Here is a 19,433-nt window from a genome sequence, read left to right as displayed (position 1 = left end):
CAAGTGTCGGATCCGCATCCCCCCGATGCCATGCCACACGAATTCGACCTCGCCCAAGTCTGCTGGCTTCACCACCTGTCGTTGCTGCACACGCACTGCCGCCCGGCGCACGAACGAGTGCCCCAGGACCCAGACCACTGACTCGGGCATACTAATCAGAAGGAGAAAGAGGACACCGTTAAACATAAACCAAAAAGATATGGCCAAGTCTGGTCATAACAAATCCGGCCTCACGTATCTTTTGTAGCAGCCTGATGCCCAGCGCCCCACACCCTTGACAGCGTCGGGAGAAAGGCCCGCCCCCGCCGCTAAGGTAGCGGCGCCTATCCTGAAGGAATGTGAGGAAAACCCGGCAGAACCCAGACCCAGCACCCCGAGGGCCAGCCGGAAAACCGCTTTAAATTGAAACTGTGACAAACAGTGGCCATTCTCGTGAATGAACAGGGCCGCCCCCCCCCCCCCCCGCGGGACGAAGGGCCATGTAGGCTAGCATCCGGGCTACCGGGCATGCCGCCACCCCAGGGGCGGGCCGAAGATGCACGGGGGCACCCTTCCCCCCCTGATCTGTTTTGGAACGCCTGAGCAGTACCACTAAGCCTCCCGGGGAAAGAGCCAGATCCCGGAACTGTAAGCCCCCCCCATGGTCAAATCTGGAGAACCCTACTAATTCGCTCAGGCGGAAGGCCCCATAGAAGGCTAAGCAGAAAGCTGCTCCCAGCAAGACCCCCTCGAACGGAGAATCGCACACAGACGGTAAGACCCTTAAAATTTCAGACAAGGTCGGGAGATCCAGTGGCCTACGACAGTCCCGCCTTGGTCCCTCCAATCTGGCCCACCCTGTCAGTGCCTTTCTGATGAGGAAGGAAGCCCCCGGGTCTCGCTCCCCTGCTACTTTGGCAAAGAAGGCGATGGCCGACAAATTTGCCCTTGCGTAAGCCACTGCCCTCCCCTGATCCCTTAACCCCTGAAGGAAACAATGTATCGCCTCTGGGGAAAATATGTTTGGAAAGCCTGATTGCTTGGAGAAACACAAGTACACATTAAAATGCTGTTGATACGTCTGCCTTGTGCGTTCGCTCAGGGAGGCACCTACCAGCCCCGCTAAAGCGGGGCTCCAATTGTCCACAGTGACATAGGGAATATAGTCATTCGCTCCTCTGCCTGTGGGTGGAACTTCCGGAAATCCTGCAACTTGGAACGAGACAAAGCATCAGCTGCATGATTATCAATACCCGGCCAATATGCGCCGCCTTGAAGGTTAAATTCAGTTTTAAGCATGCCAGGACCAACAATTTTAGCAAGCGCAGTACGTGCGGGCAGGTAGCTCCCTGCCTTTTGATGACTTGCACCACCGCCATGTTGTCCGACCAGAAGGTCACCGCCCTATCCCTGAAATGGTCAGCCCAGATGGTCACCGCCACCCAAATGGGGAAGAGCTCCAGGAAGGCTATATTTTTTGTCAGGCCCCTTTCGTGCCAGGCAGGAGGCCAGACTGCCCCGCACCAAGCGGCGCCCAAGATGGCGCCAAAGCCAATGCTACCTGCCGAGTCGGTAAAAAGGCCAAGCTCTGCGCTGGACACCGGAGGGGCGGGCCACACCACCTGCCCATTGAAGTCCGCCAGGAAACTACGCCATACCCTCAGGTCCTCCTTCACACTAGCCCTCAACCGCACCCTGTGGTGTTTTTGGGTAAGACCCACCATGGCGCGGGCGATAGACCTGGAGAAAGGGCGCCCCATTGGGATGATACGCAGTGCAAAATTCAGCTGCCCCACCAGGACTTGGAGCTGGTGTAGGGACACCTTTGGGCCTGCTAAGGCCGCCTCAATCGCCCGGGAGAACGCCACCACCTTGTCTACAGGTAATCTGCACTCCCCAGCCACAGTATCAATTTCAATCCCCAGGAAGGACATACAAGTCTCTGGGCCCACCGTCTTGCTGGGCGCCAGGGGGACCCCAAATTCCTGAAACATGTTCACTAGCTCGCCAAGCGCCTGCGCGCACTTACCAGACCCAGCAGGGCCCATCACCATGAAATCATCCAAGTAGTGAATAACATCAGTGCACCCTGACCGGTATGAAAAGACCCACTGCAGCATGGAACTGAAGGTCTCAAAGTATTTACAAGATACAGCGCATCACATAGGCATACATTTGTCATAATAGAACTGGTGCTGCACCTGAAAGCCTAGGAAATGGTAATCGTCCGGGTGCACCGGCAACAGGCGAAAGACCGATTCTATGTCAGTTTTTGCCAACAAGGCCCCTCGCCCCAGATCCCTGACCTTCTGAATAGCGGAATCAAAGGAAGAGTATGTTACTGTACACAGAGCCGGGTCAATGGAGTCATTCACGGAAGAGCCCCTGGGAGCAGAAAGGTTGTGGATCATCCTGAACTGCCCAGGCTCCTTTTTAGGCACCACCCCCAGTGGAGAGCACACACTACCCGGCCCAGGAAGCACTCTTTCTCTACCTTTGTAACTACGACTGATGGGATAATCCTGGCTGACAACAGATTGTTGCACCGGCTAACGGGAGGGACATGCACCGCAGGGATCCGGAACCCAAAAGAAAAACCCTCAAACAAAACCAAGGCCGCCCCCCTATCAGGGTACCGGTCGAGCCAATAAGTCAGACGTCCAATGTCTACCGGGGTAGGCAGGTTAGGCCTGCGGGGGTTTAACGTCTCTAGAAGCTGCCCCGCCTCCCCGCTCTCTCGCCTTTTTGTTGCACTTGAACTCGGGATGGGAGGGATGGCCGCAGAAGGAACATGCGTGTTTAAACTTGCACTGCCCGGGGGGGTAAGTGCACGCTTTACTATTAAAGGTCCAACAAACTCCCCTCTTCTCCCCCGGGCCCCCCTGGGATGTCCGAAAGGGCTGCCTAGCTGTCTGCTCCCTGCAGCTAGTACTCTCCAGCCAAGCATTCACCTCCACCTGGTCCCATCCAATACCTGGGTTTTGCTCCTTGGCCCAGCGGAAATCCCTGTCGTAATTCAACCATACTAAGCCCCCTTGTGTAGCATGAGCCTTCACAATTTTATTCATATAAAATACCAGTGGGATGGCTAAATCCGGTCTCTTCTCCAACAGCACTGAAACAAAAACATGGAAACCAAAAAGCCAGTTGGTCAGTGTCTCCTCCACCCGGGGCCTCCTCTCCTTAAAGGCACCCTCCTTGCCTTCTCTCTCCCTAAGGTCTATATCCCTCCTATTGGGCCTGATCAGGGAAAAGATGTCAATGTAAGCGCCTTTCCAAATTTTTTCCCGCATTTCTGGGGTCACATGAGTGGCCAGCATTCCTGACTGGGACAGCACATTCCCCTGCATTCCTCCCAGAGATCCCCCAACTTCGCTGGCCCCCCCAGCATCGTTACCTAGCTTACCTCCTAAGGGTCCCGCTGCCTGCGTGGCTGCCTGGGATAGGGATCCATTCGCTCCACTTGGAGTCGCCTTGCGCAACTCTGCCACCTGCGCAAGCTGCCCCTGAATGGTCTGCAGCGCCCCCTGTTCTACTGTCCGCTGTGGGACCCATGGCGCTGTCGCCCCTGCACTCACTCGTTCTCCTCCCTTATCTGAGGACGACAATTGCCCTACCAGGGTAGCCACTGATGCCAGCAAGTTTTCTAAGGGGTCTTGCACTTCTGCCCCTGTTGCCACCGGCTGCGGCGGGGGCGGGACCGGAGTGCCCCCACCTGGGGCTAGTGTATGTAATGTCTCCCTAATTTCGGACAACAGTGCCCCCACCGGGTCGGGAAGGACAATGGACTGTGGCACCCCTGTTACTGGGGCGGGGGCCACTACTACCTCGGGAACCCTAGGGGGGGGGATGTGGACGGGACCTACTGATCCCACGTCCTGCTCCTCCAATACATGCGTCTGACTACGATTCTTGCCCTTATCTGCCCTTTTATTCTGAGGTATGCTTCTTCCCTTCTTCCTTAGCGGGGGGAATGCCGTTCTAGGCGCTACCCCTTCCCTGCGCGGCCTCTCTACTACCGGCTCAGGCTGCTCGTCTTCGCTCCCTGTCTCACTGTCTGGGGTGTCTTTGCTCAGTTTGCGCAACAATAATTTCATTATTTGTGCCAGCTCCGGGTCAGAGTCTTTCCTCTTATGCCCTCCTTTCTTGGGAGCCATCTCACCTATATACTCTGCGCTCGAAGACTGCGCTGCTGGCGTTCCCTGACTATCCTCGACCCTACCAGCCGCGCCGATGAGCGACCTACGCGCCTGGAGCCTCAACGCCTGCGCACCCTGAACCCGGTCTCCCCAGAGCAACCGCCCACACCGCCCGGCAGGAGCCCGCACCCCGAGTGAAACCCCGCGTGCAGCCGCAACCCCGCGAGAGGAGCAGAGAACCAAATGAGCGAGCACACCCCCCCCTCCCGTGAACCACGGCTGCCCACGAGGCCCCCCGAGGCACCCGACTCCTTACCTGGCCACGTGCACGGCACCCTTCTCTCCACGCTCCGCGCCTGACACCGAAACCAGCTGGCCGCTGCACTCCCTCGGTAAACCGAAGTCCTCCGAAAAACCTCCTCTCCGATGCCGCCCGCTCTCCCTCGACAATCCAACGGGAGACGCGGGAAGAGTTTAAAGGAAGCTTTGGCCTGTATTACGAGGGTGAGCAGCGGGGCACACACAGTCCAGTAGTGGCGACGGGAACAGAGACCTCGGTCAGGGGAGCTTGACCTTACATAGGCCCGAGGTCTCCGCCCCCTCCCCACACCGGATGTGCGTCACCCGCGACACGGAGGTGATCGAAGAAAGGGGAAGGGGGAGGCGGCCGTCCACCATTGGCCGCCCGGCCGCCCCCTTGCCACCACTGGGGGCGGGGGCCGGAGGGGACGTGTCCTAAGGGCGCGCCTCGTGAAGCTCGTCGCTTGGCAAATGTACTGTGCTATTTCTAGGACATATTATACAATGTAGGTCCAATTTTCTTTTATATTGCAAGGGCACAAGTCGAGGGTACATGCGGGTAAACAGCGTCTACCTACTTTTTTTTATAGGGTGGATGCCATCTTCCCTGCCAAGAAGTTGGGTCCCACAGAAATATGCAGAACTTGTCCCAGTGTCATTTTCAGACACCTGGGCACATTCAGCAGCGCCTGCACATCGTCTGCTTTCACTCCAAGCAGCAATGCACAGGTGAGGGGGCTTTGCTATTTTAAATTCCAGCTGAGCCCAAAACGAAGGCAAACGTTAAGGGGTCATCAGGCCTCCTTTTGATTGAGTGTCCTGGCTGGGAGCTATCTGGAACCTCACACCTAGCTGCAGATGCAACGGAGGGGAAAGAAAGGCTCACAGCTTGTTATTACTTAACAGGTACTTAAGAAGCATGCTTTTGACTCTGTTAAGTCCAAACATGAATGCACTGTAAGAATGTCAGATGTGTTGGTCTATTCTCACTATTTACACAATTAACAATTTAAATACAACTATTTTGTTTTATTTCTTTTATAGCGCTATTCATCCCAATCCAGGGTGGCTGATCGCTTTACATCATACGTACAAATTGACAATAAATCAAATGTGTGTAAATCAATGTACAACTTTTGCTACAAGTAAGTCGGTTACACGTTGTTGGAGTCACATGCCCTTCATAGCTTACTGTGCTATGTTACAAGGATTACAATTTATGAACTGCAAGTAGCAAATGGATCTCTGCGTTGAAAGCAGTAACCCATTTACCAATCTACATAAAATAAAAATCTGTCATCTGCGTGTCACATAATGTGGTTTGCAGGAGACATAGTACCCTTTTATGCTACTTTGGTTCAACATTGGGACTAGACAAAAAAAACCTCTCCAGCAAGAGCTTAACCTCCAGAGTTAATTTACCATCATAATTATTCCCTGAGACTTACAGAGCACACAAAGATCCCTGCAGCTGGTGCCTTAACCCCATAAGAGATTTAAAAAGAAGACTTTGCAACCAATTAAGCAGAACAGGTTTACTGCTACCTTTCTCCATGTTGCCTTTTTCATTGTGGCAGAGTTTTTTAAAAAAAAATTTACGTTGAGGCCCATATTTTGCATCGGGTTGCGTGGCTTTCTCGGCATAATTCCGACGCATAACATAATTTGTTAAATATCGAAATGTGCTCAAATGTACTCATATAGACCTGCTAAACATATGTGTGAGGTCTTAAGATCTGATGTCACTTCATGAGATCTCACCTCCTGTGAAGTCTCTTCCTGTGATGCCACGTGCAATGTCATGCTCCGTGATGTCACATGCTGTGATGTGACGCCCCATGGTGTCAATTGCATTTGACTTAGCTTGTTTAGTCCCCTCACTTCTGTTTTCAGGACTTGTGCCTGTGTATCGCAATAATAGACCCTTAACCGAGCATGGTATAAAACAATGACCTTATCTTCCTGGTCACCATGTTCATTCTCGCCTCATGCGAGATGGCGGGTGCCCCCCATTCTACCTATTCTTGCCGCCTTCGCCCGCGCTCAGAGGGGTGGGGTGGGAAAGGGGCTCCCCTCAGGCACTGTGGTATTTTGATACAGAAAAAACACGCCTTGATCTTGAATGATTGTAGGTTTTTCTTCTCTCGAATTCCAGTGTTGGAGCGAGGCAATCATCTCGCCCTTTGTTTTCGTTGTGGCCCGGGCCCGGAGAAGCCTCTCTCGGGACTGTTAATAGGATTTATGCAAATGACGCGTCGCTGGTGATTGCTGATGGAAGCTGCTTCCCGGGCGCGCGGAGGCCTTTGCAGCTGGCTGCGCCGTCGCCTCTGCTTCAGGAGCGCGAGCGCCATCGGGCGGCGCGCGGACTGCTAGATAACTGCCGTCCCCGGGAGCTGCATGCACACTGCCTGGGATCCTAATGAGGTGCGGTACTCACCTGCTGGGCCCCTCCCCGGGAGCTGCATCATGCATGCACACTGCCTGGGATCCTAATGAAGTGCGGTACTCACCTGCTGGGCCCTTCCTGCTCCAGTGCTGAGGTCGCTACTCCCCTCTTCCAATGAACCCTCAGTGCTGACACGCAGTACCTACCACACTATGCCATTATTGGGACCCCTACACACAGAGCTCCGCCAATGCGCTCCAGTGCTGCCCTGCAAACCTTGCTTTTCCAGCGCTGGCAGCCATGCACAGGTCTGCGTATGCACAGTCAGTCCAGCCTCCACGCCTCCCTGCTATTCTCACTAGCTTAGGAAGCACTACATAGATTTTTCAGTACAACACTATGCAGTGCTATCGGGGCCGGACTGGCCGTAGCAGGCATCAGGCGTTTCCCCGGGAGGCTGAAAGGCTGGGGCTGGTTTTGGAGCGGTGGGGACCGGTTTTGTTAATGGGGGCCGGTTTTGCAGCAATGCTGCACTACCTGCCCCCAGTAACAAAAGCAGCAGTGCTGGGGGACGGTATTGTTAAGCAGCAGCGTCGAACACTTGCACGCCTAAACCCCCCTCCCTAGGATGGGGGCCAGTCTGACAACATTGCCAGTGCTGCTTTGGGTTCCCAGTCCGGCCGTGAGTGCTAATCCCAAAACCTGGACCTGTTCGCAATTTTGACAATGCACCACAAACCTGCCTTCAGCACCCCTACAATTTTAGTACTCAAACCCACACACAGCCTCTGCCAGAGCGCCTCGATCCTTGCGCTCTTCTAGAACTGAAATCCATATATAGCTCTGCCAATGCGCCTCATTACCACCTGTGCCCTTTCGACTATTATGTTGATTTCCAAGCATTCTAACAAAGGATGGTCAATGCAGCTTAATCCAGTCAGGCGGCACTGTCTGCCGTTCTAGTGCTAGAGCGCTCAAAGCTCTCTTGAGGCACCATGAAGATTATCTGAGGGGGTCTCACACCTCTTGGGGAGACTTCCTGTTTTGATCTCACAACCTCTGAGGAGGCTCTCCTATCCTACAACCTGAAGAGGCACATTTTTAGGAACTTTACCCGTTTGAGGAGATTCCCCAATAGAGCAAATGGGTCTTGACATTATCTCTCCCTATGGTCTCCCCCTTTTGAGAAGGCTTCTTGTTGGGACCTCTTAATGAGCCTCCTTGTTTCGATTGGAAACCTCTTGAGGAAGCTTCCTCTAAGGATTTGAATCCTCTTGAGAAGGCTCAATGTTAGTCTGAGGAGGCTTCTTCTATGATCTATACTCTCTCTGTATCTATCTCTTTCTTACTCTCTCTCTCAGAGGTTACCTATCGGGATCTCACTTATCACACGTCTCTCAAGAAGTCTCCATGTTAGGGCTCTTTTTGCTTTCAGCCGATGTTAGGGTAAACGAGATGGTGCTTGATATGGAAGGACTGAATCATGTAGGATATAAGGATTGATCAGCACTTGTGAAGTGGAGTTTTTTAGTAGATTGCTGATATTACGATCTATCATGAAGTCCTTTTAGTTTGGACGAAACGCCTTGGCTGAGCCGAGAATGCATTTTTTTAAACTTCTTTTTATTAAACAAATGTCAGTGATATTGTACAGCATTGCTTCATTCAATATTTTGTTATGCATATACGCCCCCCCTTACATCATACTTTACAATCTTTTGGTTCGGCAACATTCATGAGTCAACAAACAACTCTAGGAGGACCCCAATCCTGTGTACCCCCAGCCCACCTTGTAGAAAAGTCAGCCCATAACGCACCGGATGCCCAGGCTGCTGGTGCAGGGCGAATCTTAGTTCCCATCTTGAATAATTACCAAATAAAGAGACGGGCGCTGAAGGCAGGAAAACAAGAACAGAGTTTATTTCTCATGAGGAGAGCATGTCATTTGGGACACTCGCATAGTGTCTTCGGGAGGTGCTCTAACAAGTTTCTCTGAGGCTTCGTCTTTTATACACAGGTTTATGGCACACACATCCTTCATTACAATCAAGACATTGTGAAGTGTGAAGATATTCCAACACGTGGCTACAGTAGGGGCCCTTATCCTCCATACAATAGGAGGGGGCTGTCACGCAGCTGAGTGTTCTGCTGATTCCTTTGGAATGTGTGCGCCTGATCGAATCTCAGGGGGTGGGGTGGTCATGATCAATAGTGGCTACTTTCAAGAGAGGCGAGTGCATACAGTAGTGGGCAATAAACTGTATCCTCAGGCTAAGGGATGACCAGCGGTCCATGTGGACAATTAGGTTCAGAGGAAGAGGTCATCAAAGGAGGGGTATTCATGGAGGGAAAGGAGGTGTTGGTCAGGCGCGGGGTGTGATTCTCAGAGGCAGAGTCATAGGGGAGGGCTCATGACTTGTGCATGTGAGAGCGGGGGCGGTCAGGGTGCATGGGGGAAGCTTGCAGGGTCAGGGAAGTGTGCCTATGATCGATCGTGAACAAGGAGACCATGATACCTAAAATGGCTGTCGTGTACGTGTGTGCATGGGTCTATGCTAGCGGGATAACACAGTCAGTGTTTTAGCGATATCCGTTCTGCTTACAACAAGGGGTACAGTGAACACAAATGAACGCCGCTTATGTACATACATATTGCTATTTTCAACAGTCGCCGCTTTTTTACATAAGCAAGTTCAATTTCTACATAGTCGATGCAATAGGCAGAATGCACTACATGTTAATTTACATTTGTTGGGTTCTTCATACAAGCCTAGAGATCGGCATAATATTTAGTCGGAGTCAAGAAAAGAGGTTCCAAAACATTACAGAATCAAGTTCAGACTTTCTCTCCGATGACATCAACATACAGTAAAAAGTGCTATATGAGACTTTTGGACTTGAGTGACCGATGAAATATTTTTGAAAGCAATAAAAATTGAGGGGGGAATTCAGTTAGATGTAAACAACTAGTCAAAGGGTGGGTAGAAAGTTCAGGTAGGGGGGGTCTTAGTGAAAATGTCTTTTTCAACGACGTGCCACCACTGGTAGACTCTGGTAGTCCGTTTTCTTTTCGTTGGCGCTTTTGAGCACCGGCGGTGGAGCTATAAGTCCAGCTCGGAATCATCCTTACACGTTGCAGGGTGCGATCAGTCCTCTGCTGTTAGATCACAGTCCTGTTTCCTAACTTATCTTCTTAGGGGTGCCTCAAGCTGGGCACCTGCGTGTCTTTTCTTTTTCCGTGGCAAAACCTCATTCTATAGTCAAAAGTTTATGCGAAAAGGGTGAGTTTGTTGGATAATCGAGGGAAGAGAGGGCGGAGTGGGGCCAGATCTTTGAACACACCAAGGGACCAAGGGAGCAAAGGACAACGAGCAGGCAAGCCCAACAGTCGGACTCAAAAGGGGACGGGGGACTTCAGGCACAAGTGGGTCAGCGAGTCGAGGGCTTCAAGGCAGCCCTTCATTCCTCCATCTGCTGAGTTTGAAAGTTATGCCTCGTCCCGTGTCTCATTGCTCTGCAGTTCCACCTTTGGTCGTCACACGTGCTCCATGATCTGTGGCCAGGCTGTGCGTTACGTCCAGCTCATCTCCTCCGGTGATTGTATCTTTGAATGGGTAGAAAACAAGTTTTTAGAAAAAAATTGGCAGGAGAAGACATTTATACATCTCAATTCCGTCCCCAATCCTATGTAGGTGGGGGATAAGTTCATCGGTCACAGTCAGAAGTCGTCATTTATGGAGTCTGTAGGAGTGCATTGCTATGGAATTCATAACCCTGTTCGGCGCTCATTCGTGACGTACGTGGAGAGAAATTGGACCTTTATACACAGTGTATTATATCAAACTCAAAATCGAGTCCTTATGTAGAGACTCGCCCTTCCCTTTAACCCAAGCATCGACAATCTTACATCTCCCTTCGGGGTCGCTAACTCTTGTAAGTGGGGCGTTATCGTGTGCAGAAGGGGGAGGGGGTGGACGTAAAACATGCTCTTCTTGGGGAGTGAACGTTAATCAAGGTCATCAATTTCGCTTTCGAGGGTAGATGACATGAAGCTGGGGTTAATCGGGGGAAACGGGGACGCTTTGGACAGGGAGCTGGGGTCGATCGGGAGAAGTGGGGTACTCTGGACATTCGTACTCAAGGGCAGAGGAGCGAAGTAATTTGTGCATTGGGGATTGCATTTTAGCGAACCGAAAAACAGAAGGCCATTGACGTTATAGTCCCCCCATAGAAGGCCAGATTAGGGGACATCCGTCGTCTTACCTATCCTTTCCTTCATTACCAACTCGGGTTCTATCGCTTTACAGGAAAGGGGAGGTAGTAATATGGCGAGTCACAATCGTTTAGTTCCGGTCAATTTTTTCAAACACCTTTGTGTTCGAGGAGACCCAATTAGGTGTTGTGCTGGGAGGGGCACAACGTTACCATACAAGGAAGGAGGGAACAGGGGGGTTTTAGAGAGTGAGAGAGAGTGAGAGAAAGAGAGAGAGAGAGAGAGAGAGAGAGAGAGAGAGAGAGAGAGAGAGAGAGAGAGAGAGAGAGAGAGAGAGAGAGAGAGAGAGAGAGAGAGAGAGAGAGAGACCGCACTCTAAGTGGTTCATTCAGTACACGTGTGACATGGAGAGAGAAAGAGAGGGGGGGAGAGAGAGAGAGAGAGAGAGAGAGAGAGACGTGTACAATAATGGACCATTCAGTGCGCGCACGACATAGAACAACAGGGGTTAAGTAATACGGAAACACAAGCGGAGGGATGACGTAGATCCATACATCACGTACACACAAACTCAGACGGGGAAGACAGTACATGTATTATACACAAAAAATCCAAGACAAAACATAAAACAGCTATTGGCCAAAATTATCCTTTTCTGTATGCTGTGCATCCTTGTCATCCTAAGCTCTTTTTACCTTTTTCTTCTCTTTTAACCGTCGGCTGCCCTTACTGGTGGCTTTGATTGTACACACTTACGCCTTTGGCAATTGGTCAGGAACTAACCTGGTCGGGCTAATGCTCACGGTGGTATTTTCGTGTCATTTTAGCAAATGTGTTTCCAGGCTGAGACAATAGTCGGTGTCAGTTGGAGAACAATGGGGCAGCTTTGAGTTACATGTCTATGAGGATGCGAAAAAGGAGGTAGTAGGTTTTCAAATATTGGCAATATCCCTAGTCCTCTCGGCGGAGGATACTTGTGTAAACCTTACCTTGAAATATACCCTAAACTTTTCCCTATTTAGTTAAGTGCGGAGTGCTTAATCATGTGTGCACATTATTTTTGGTGGTATTATTCGGAATGCGTGAGCACCATAATCGAACGCCTTTTTCCCGTCTTCTTCGTCCGTTAGATCACCATTTTCCTTCTTTGTATTCTTAATCGATGTTCCAAAGTGACCTGCAGAAAGAGGGAAAAAGAAGGGGGCGGGGGCAGCATTTAAGAACACATCAGCGCGCATAAACCCGAAAAGGCTTTTACTTACTACATACTCGGTCTATCTCCACGGAACGCAGTTCTTGCCAACTCGGCATTTAAGCTCAGATGAACCTTTTAGTGTGTGAGAGATGATTATCGGAAGCCAGTGTGTGGTATTATGGACCGTATGTAGGGAGGCCAGGTGGCACTTCTTCGGGGCGACTTAGGGGCATTTTAGCACAATTTTCCTGATACAGGTGGCATATAAAGTATAGACTGAATTCCAGGGTCTTTTAGCGGTTGCTTTAGGCTGTACAAAAATGTGCAAAGTACATACAACAAAAACCTGGACCGTTCATGTTTGCAGTATTTCTGCGTACTATACCCTTTAACCCTTATCTAATCGAGCTGAGTCATTTCGCCTATATTTTAGTTATATCGAAAATAGTGATCATTCATTCGAGACTTATCAATTTACGCGGACAACTATATTTGCTTTCTCAAAAAATCTTTAATAAGAATGTCGGTGCACAAATACGGGCCTACAACCCCGTGGGCCGGCCACGGAGCAGGCTGGAACTGTAGATGTGGGGATACTTTTATTAGTGGAAAACTTAATGAAGTCGGTGGTCGTTAATTTCATAAAAAGTGCGCCAAGTGCAATAAAAATCATATTGAATCTTTAGTGTGAGCGAGTATCATAAGCATCGAAATTTCGAACTTTCAATAATCATGATGCGCCAAACTCAACAACAATTCATTGTCCGAATGTTCAATCGGTACCCATCTCATGTCAATTCATTGTCCTTCATTGTCCGAACACATAATCAGTACCCATCTCATATCAATTCATTGTCCGAGCTGACAGTATACATCCTATATCAATCCATTGTCCGAACTCATAATCAGTACACATCCTATATCAATCTATATGTTTTAAAAAACTTCATACATATCCTATGACACCAAGGCTGAGCAATCGGGGTACAATAAGGAGTTGAGAGTTTCATTTGCATTGGCGCCATTTTGGGTGCAGTCAGGCAGAACCAGGCATAGTCTAAATCTCTACTAACTCGTGGTTGGCCCAGAGCTTCTTTTGGCAGTCCAAAAGTTCCGTTAAAGGGTAAAAGAAGGGATCGGTGGTCTGAACCATCAATCAAAAGGGGAGGGAGGCAACAATCTTTTTCTACCGGGTCATACTGTGTTTTCACCGGAACTGATCCGAACTGTAGTCTGCAGGATTCTAGTCATTCATACTGAGGCTGGCGACAGCATGGGAGCGGCGACGTCCTGCGGCTACATTTCCGTTGTTCCGAGGGCAATCATGGCAGTCATTCCCCATCGGTGGTATCTGCGGGAGTCGGGGACTCCCGCGGCTCCTCTAGAATCTTCAGGGACGAGGAGAACTTTTATGATGGTGGCATCCACAAGCAACCGGGACATTCCTTCCTGCTGGGCCCGCTCTTGCAAGGTCGACTGCCATTTTGAGATTTCGGCAGCCACCGGCGATCGCGGGGTCAAATGAGCAGACGGGCTCCAACCTGCCGGGCGAGGTGTTGCAGCATCGCCACAGTGGATGAACCCTTTTCCGGGTGCGTGGAGCGTCGCTGCACCGCAAGAGTGGACGAACCCTTTGCCAGGTGCGAGGTGCGTTGAGGGCGCAGCTGGGGAGCCTCCACCTGAGGAGGTGGGAGAGGCTCGTTCGCGCCGCCTCTCCCTCCCGGTGCACCCCACGGCGCCTCGCTTGACATTTGTTATGGCCGGACCAGGCGCTGAGGACGGGGGGTCGGAGGCATGTGCAAGACATCCCCCCCAGAGTTGTCGCAGCCATTATAAAAGAAAGAAGTGGCGCCTGGCATATTTTCGGGCCGGGCCTCCGGTCGATGGCGGCCGGACGCTCCTTGCCACGGCCCCAGGAAGGGGTCCCTTAGTCCATCCTTGGGACAGACCTTGGCGCGTGGCGCCTTTCCTGGGCCTTTCGTGTAGTGGCCTCTCCACTCCCAGGCCCTCCATGGATGCTGGTCCAGACTGGGAGAGAGAGGGGGGTCGAGGACACGGACATTCCCCCCCCTGCAACTCTCCAGGGTTGTCGTAGCAGCTACCGCGGCCGGATCCCGTCTGCCTCGGCCTTTTATGATCTCCGGCCGACGGTTGGCAGCAGGACCCGCCCTACATGTGTTGCTGGGCGTAGCCATAAACTTGTTGCACTTTGGAAGTTTCCAGAATGGGGGCGGATGTCTGCTGCTTTGTATCTTTCTCAGGTTGCCGTTATTGGGGCGTGGCAGGCGGTGGGACAGACATGTTTGAGGCAGTGAGGGGCGATGAAGCCTCGTTGCCTTGTGGCCGTCGCAATGTCACGCTTGGCTTCTCTTATCATTTTCAGGTTTCTTATTACGCACTTATTTCTAACGTTTCTTGTTTCTAGGACAATAATAGGTTTTATCATTACGTATTGTTATCGTTTCCTTGTTCGTTATTTAATAAAAAGTTCATCAGTGGCCTACTGATTTCGTTTTCCTATTCCTTTCTTTCCAGGTTGTTTCATGCTAAAGTTTCTGTTAACAGGATACAGTGATCACTTCGTTATTATTGTATATGTCCTTTTCACTAGGGGTGCTCTCTGGTCGGGCCAGATGACCTACCTCTAGTAAATGGTCCGGGTGAAACTAGCGTATCAATCAGTGGGGAGTAGATAGGCATGACAGATTACAACGGGGGACAAAGGTCCGCATTACCTACCCTTCACTACTTGCAAAGATTTTCCTACGTTTATTTGCAAACAGGGAATACCTCCAAAAAGAACCAATTCCCAAACAGTCAATGTTCGGGCAAACAATCAATCAATGAGGAACGAAATAGGCACGACGTGTTAAAAGTTTGCGTTACCTACCCTTCACTATCTGCAAAGGGAGAGAGAATATTCCTATTCTTCCCCGTTTGCAGGCAGAGAAGATCCTTAAGAGAACCAACTTCGAACAATTCAATGCTCGATTCAAACAATCAATCAATGGGGAGAAAAATAGGTATGACGGATTACAATGGGGACAAAAGTCTGCATTACCTATCCTTAACTATCTGCAAAGACTAAACAGAGTATGGCGACTCTGTGCTTGTTTGCAAATAGAGAATCTCTCAGAGACAATAAAGTGAGTAATACTAGTATTTTCAAACAATCAATCAATCAATTTCGCAATTTGACGTGTGTCACGACCTTACCCGGACCGGACCATGTGGACAGTTCTTCGCCTTCCTTTTTCCAGCGCCCGATCGTCCTCTACTCTCTGTTGCTATCGCGGCACTCCTGGTGGTTCCCAGTCAGGACCGTAGATCACTCGGGAGAGGTCTGCTCGGAATCAGTGAAGTTCAGATGATCGGCTGTCAGACGAGGGTCTATCGGACAGGAGCTCTCCCGATCGTTGCAGTCGTTCACTCTGTCGTCGGGACCTCTCCCACTGGATCCACGTGTCGCTGATGGGCCCCGCGTTTGGGACGCCAATTGTAGAAAAGTCAGCCCATAACGCACCGGATGCCCAGGCTGCTGGTGCAGGGCGACTCTTAGTTCCCATCTTGAATAATTACCAAATAAAGAGACGGGCGCTGAAGGCAGGAAAACAAGAACAGAGTTTATTTCTCATGAGGAGAGCATGTCATTTGGGACACTCGCATAGTGTCTTCGGGAGGTGCTCTAACAAGTTTCTCTGAGGCTTCGTCTTTTATACACAGGTTTATGGCACACACATCCTTCATTACAATCAAGACATTGTGAAGTGTGAAGATATTCCAACACGTGGCTACAGTAGGGGCCCTTATCCTCCATACAATAGGAGGGGGCTGTCACGCAGCTGAGTGTTCTGCTGATTCCTTTGGAATGTGTGCGCCTGATCGAATCTCAGGGGGTGGGGTGGTCATGATCAATAGTGGCTACTTTCAAGAGAGGCGAGTGCATACAGTAGTGGGCAATAAACTGTATCCTCAGGCTAAGGGATGACCAGCGGTCCATGTGGACAATTAGGTTCAGAGGAAGAGGTCATCAAAGGAGGGGTATTCATGGAGGGAAAGGAGGTGTTGGTCAGGCGCGGGGTGTGATTCTCAGAGGCAGAGTCATGGGGGAGGGCTCATGACTTGTGCATGTGAGAGCGGGGGCGGTCAGGGTGCATGGGGGAAGCTTGCAGGGTCAGGGAAGTGTGCCTATGATCGATTGTGAACAAGGAGACCATGATACCTAAAATGGCTGTCGTGTACGTGTGTGCATGGGTCTATGCTAGCGGGATAACACAGTCAGTGTTTTAGCGATATCCGTTCTGCTTACAACAAGGGGTACAGTGAACACAAATGAACGCCGCTTATGTACATACATATTGCTATTTTCAACAACCTCCTCCTCCCACCATAGTAGTTTAACTTCCCTTATGGATTCCTGTATGTGTCCCAGTACTTCCACACTTTTTCCCATTTTTTGGGGCAACCTCTGCTCTCATAAATTGTCTTCTCTTACAATTCATTTTTGAAGAATAAAATTAGATATAACGTGTATCGGCTACTGTGAATGGACTGATTGGAGAATGAATCAGGGACGGCTTCTCCATGTGGGCGGAGGAGCATTGCCCATTACCATTTTATGTTTCTGTTTCTCGCACTGCGAGAAAGCAGAAGGGTTTGGTTGGGGTGGGCGGTCCTGCTCTAGGGCAGGGGAGGAGTGGCTTGCCCACTCTGAGGGTGCTGACTGTTTGGCCGGCCCCAGGACCGACCAAACCAGTCATACGCACTCTCCCTTTTCTCCAGGTGGCTGCATGCAGCCTACATGGAGAAAATGGCCTCCCCATAGACGCCTGTGTGGTCCGCGTCCCAGCCAATCACAACGCTGCCATTGCAGCGTTGTGATTGGCTTAGGGGAGGGGAGGGGAGGGAGGCTGCCTGCTTCCTGTGAGGAGCAGAGAGGGAAGCAGACACAACGTAGGACCGGAGTGGGCTGGCGAAGGTAAGTTAAACTTTTTATTTTTAAATTAAACCTTCCACCCCGACATCCCCCTCCCCTTGTGACCCCCTCATCCCCCCCACCCATGAGTCATGCTGGCCGCGACTGGAATGAAGATATATTCGGACTCTCAACATAGTAATTGAACTTGAGGGTGTCTTTATGACTCTTGGAGGGCTCTTCTTGTCATTGTGCTAGTCCTCTTGAGAAGGCTCAATGTTAGTCTGGAGGAGGCTTGTTCCATGATCTATACTCTCTCAGTGTTTAATTTGTAAAAAAAAATAAGTGCCATGGTCCTCATCAGGCGGCCACTGCAGCTTGCACCACACATAGCGTCTGCCAGCGATGCCAATTATAGTCCCAAGGCACCGACTAACCGTAGCACTCCTATTCGTGTGACAATTCAGACAATTCCTGGCACTTAAAACTATAAAAATAACTTAAGCGACAGGGAATAGTCCTTTTAAATATGTATTGAATTAAAAATAACTGTTGTTGTGGTTGTCTCTAAATTAGACAGACAGCACAACCATGTGGCAGACTGTCACAAGTGCTGGTGTTGACAATTAGGTGCTGTGCCGAGCAATGGAAATCACTGGCTCAAATTAAGCACTGTTCCCTCTGTATCTATCTCGTCCCACTGTCTCTCTCTCTCTCACGTTACCTGTTGTGATCTCAAACATCTCACGTCTCTCGAGAAGTCTTCATGTTAGGATCTCACACCTTTAAGTAGGCTGCACTCCCTCTCTCTTTCTCTCTCTGTTTCTATCTTGCTTTTCTTCTCCCTTTCTCTCTGTCTCAATATGTCTCTCTTTCACTCACAGGCTTAATTTCAGGATCTCACACCACTGGTGGGGGCACGCTGGCAGGTTCTCACACCTTCAGTTTATTTTTGCAAGCCAGCCTTGTGTTAATCTGGATTTTAGGTTGGGTGGTTATGGAGGGAGTGTGTGGATATATCAGTGTACATGATGTTACTATAGCATAGTCAATAGTGCATCAAATTAATTTTCACTGTTCCATACCCAAGACGCAGCAAATATGCTGCAAATGCACCCATGCCAATTTTTTGCCAGTTATTACATTTTCACAATATGTGAGCCTGAGGTTATTGAACCTGGGTTTTCAACATAGTCCTGCATTTTTTGTGCAACTCTACACTCTAACCAATCAAAGCGTGAAATGCGCCGTCTGCTCGGACTTTGTTCAGACTAAGCTCTTTGCTATCCCTCAGCTCGCTGTATACGAAAAAACGAGCTCTCCCACAATGTGCATCTATGCTTTAGGATGAAAACACGTCTGTAATAATAGCAAACCTTTTCAATGTACAAACAAAAAGGTTCTACATGGCCTGAAAAATGAAAGAAAATGGTAAACCATGCCCTTCACAAAAAAACAACCAAACAGATGAGGTGAGAAAGGGCACATTTTAAATTAAAAAATTCAAATGAAGCCTAGACGAACATCGAACTGACTTATTATTATCTGTGAAATCTGTTGTCATAACAAACCATTTACATCAGATCGGCCGAATAATATTATCATTCGAGCAGCGTGATGTCGTTCACCCTTGACCCCCGTCTTCTGAGAGAGCATGGCCAACCGGCCCATTATGAAGATATAATTTGCTACAGCTGATTATAAATGTATTTATGGACGTGAAAAGGACAGTCAGTGACTAGGATGCGATTAAGTTAATTGGAACAATCAATTAAACATCTGACTAAAAGGGCCTCTAAGCACCTCGTGGAGGTCTGCTTGTGTAGCTTGCCCTGTCCTACTGGACACCACAGGGCAAGAGGTGAAAAAGCCCTACAAAAACCTGTTATGCCTGAGGTAACCTGCCTGCCTACGAATGCAATCACATCACAACCATGGCCACCTGGGACGCAAACGCTGCACCGATGATAAGAAATATATCTATTTTCTGTTTACATTTCACTTTGGAAATCATTTTTCATTTACTCTGGGTCTGCCTTCATTACTTGTAACTATTTTTAGACTCTCCTGTGTCTAAGAAAGAGCTGAACTGACAAGTCCAGTGGAAAGACAGCCAGGGAATGGGAGACAGTTAGAACGAGGGCAGCAGAGTGAGACAAAGAATAGGAGAATGGCGAGGGAGAGAGGGAGGAAGAGAAAGCGAGTGATGGGGAGAGTCACAGGGAAAAAACGAGCAAGAAAAGAACAGGACATGAAAGACAAAGAGAGGAAACAGAAGGGACATTTGACAAGATGAAGAGAGAAAA

This window comes from Lissotriton helveticus, chromosome 1_1 (genome assembly GCF_964261635.1).
Source record: "Lissotriton helveticus chromosome 1_1, aLisHel1.1, whole genome shotgun sequence".
Lineage (NCBI taxonomy): Eukaryota > Metazoa > Chordata > Amphibia > Caudata > Salamandridae > Lissotriton > Lissotriton helveticus.
The sequence above is the reverse complement of the archived record's forward strand: the minus strand, read 5'-3'. Positions refer to the sequence as shown.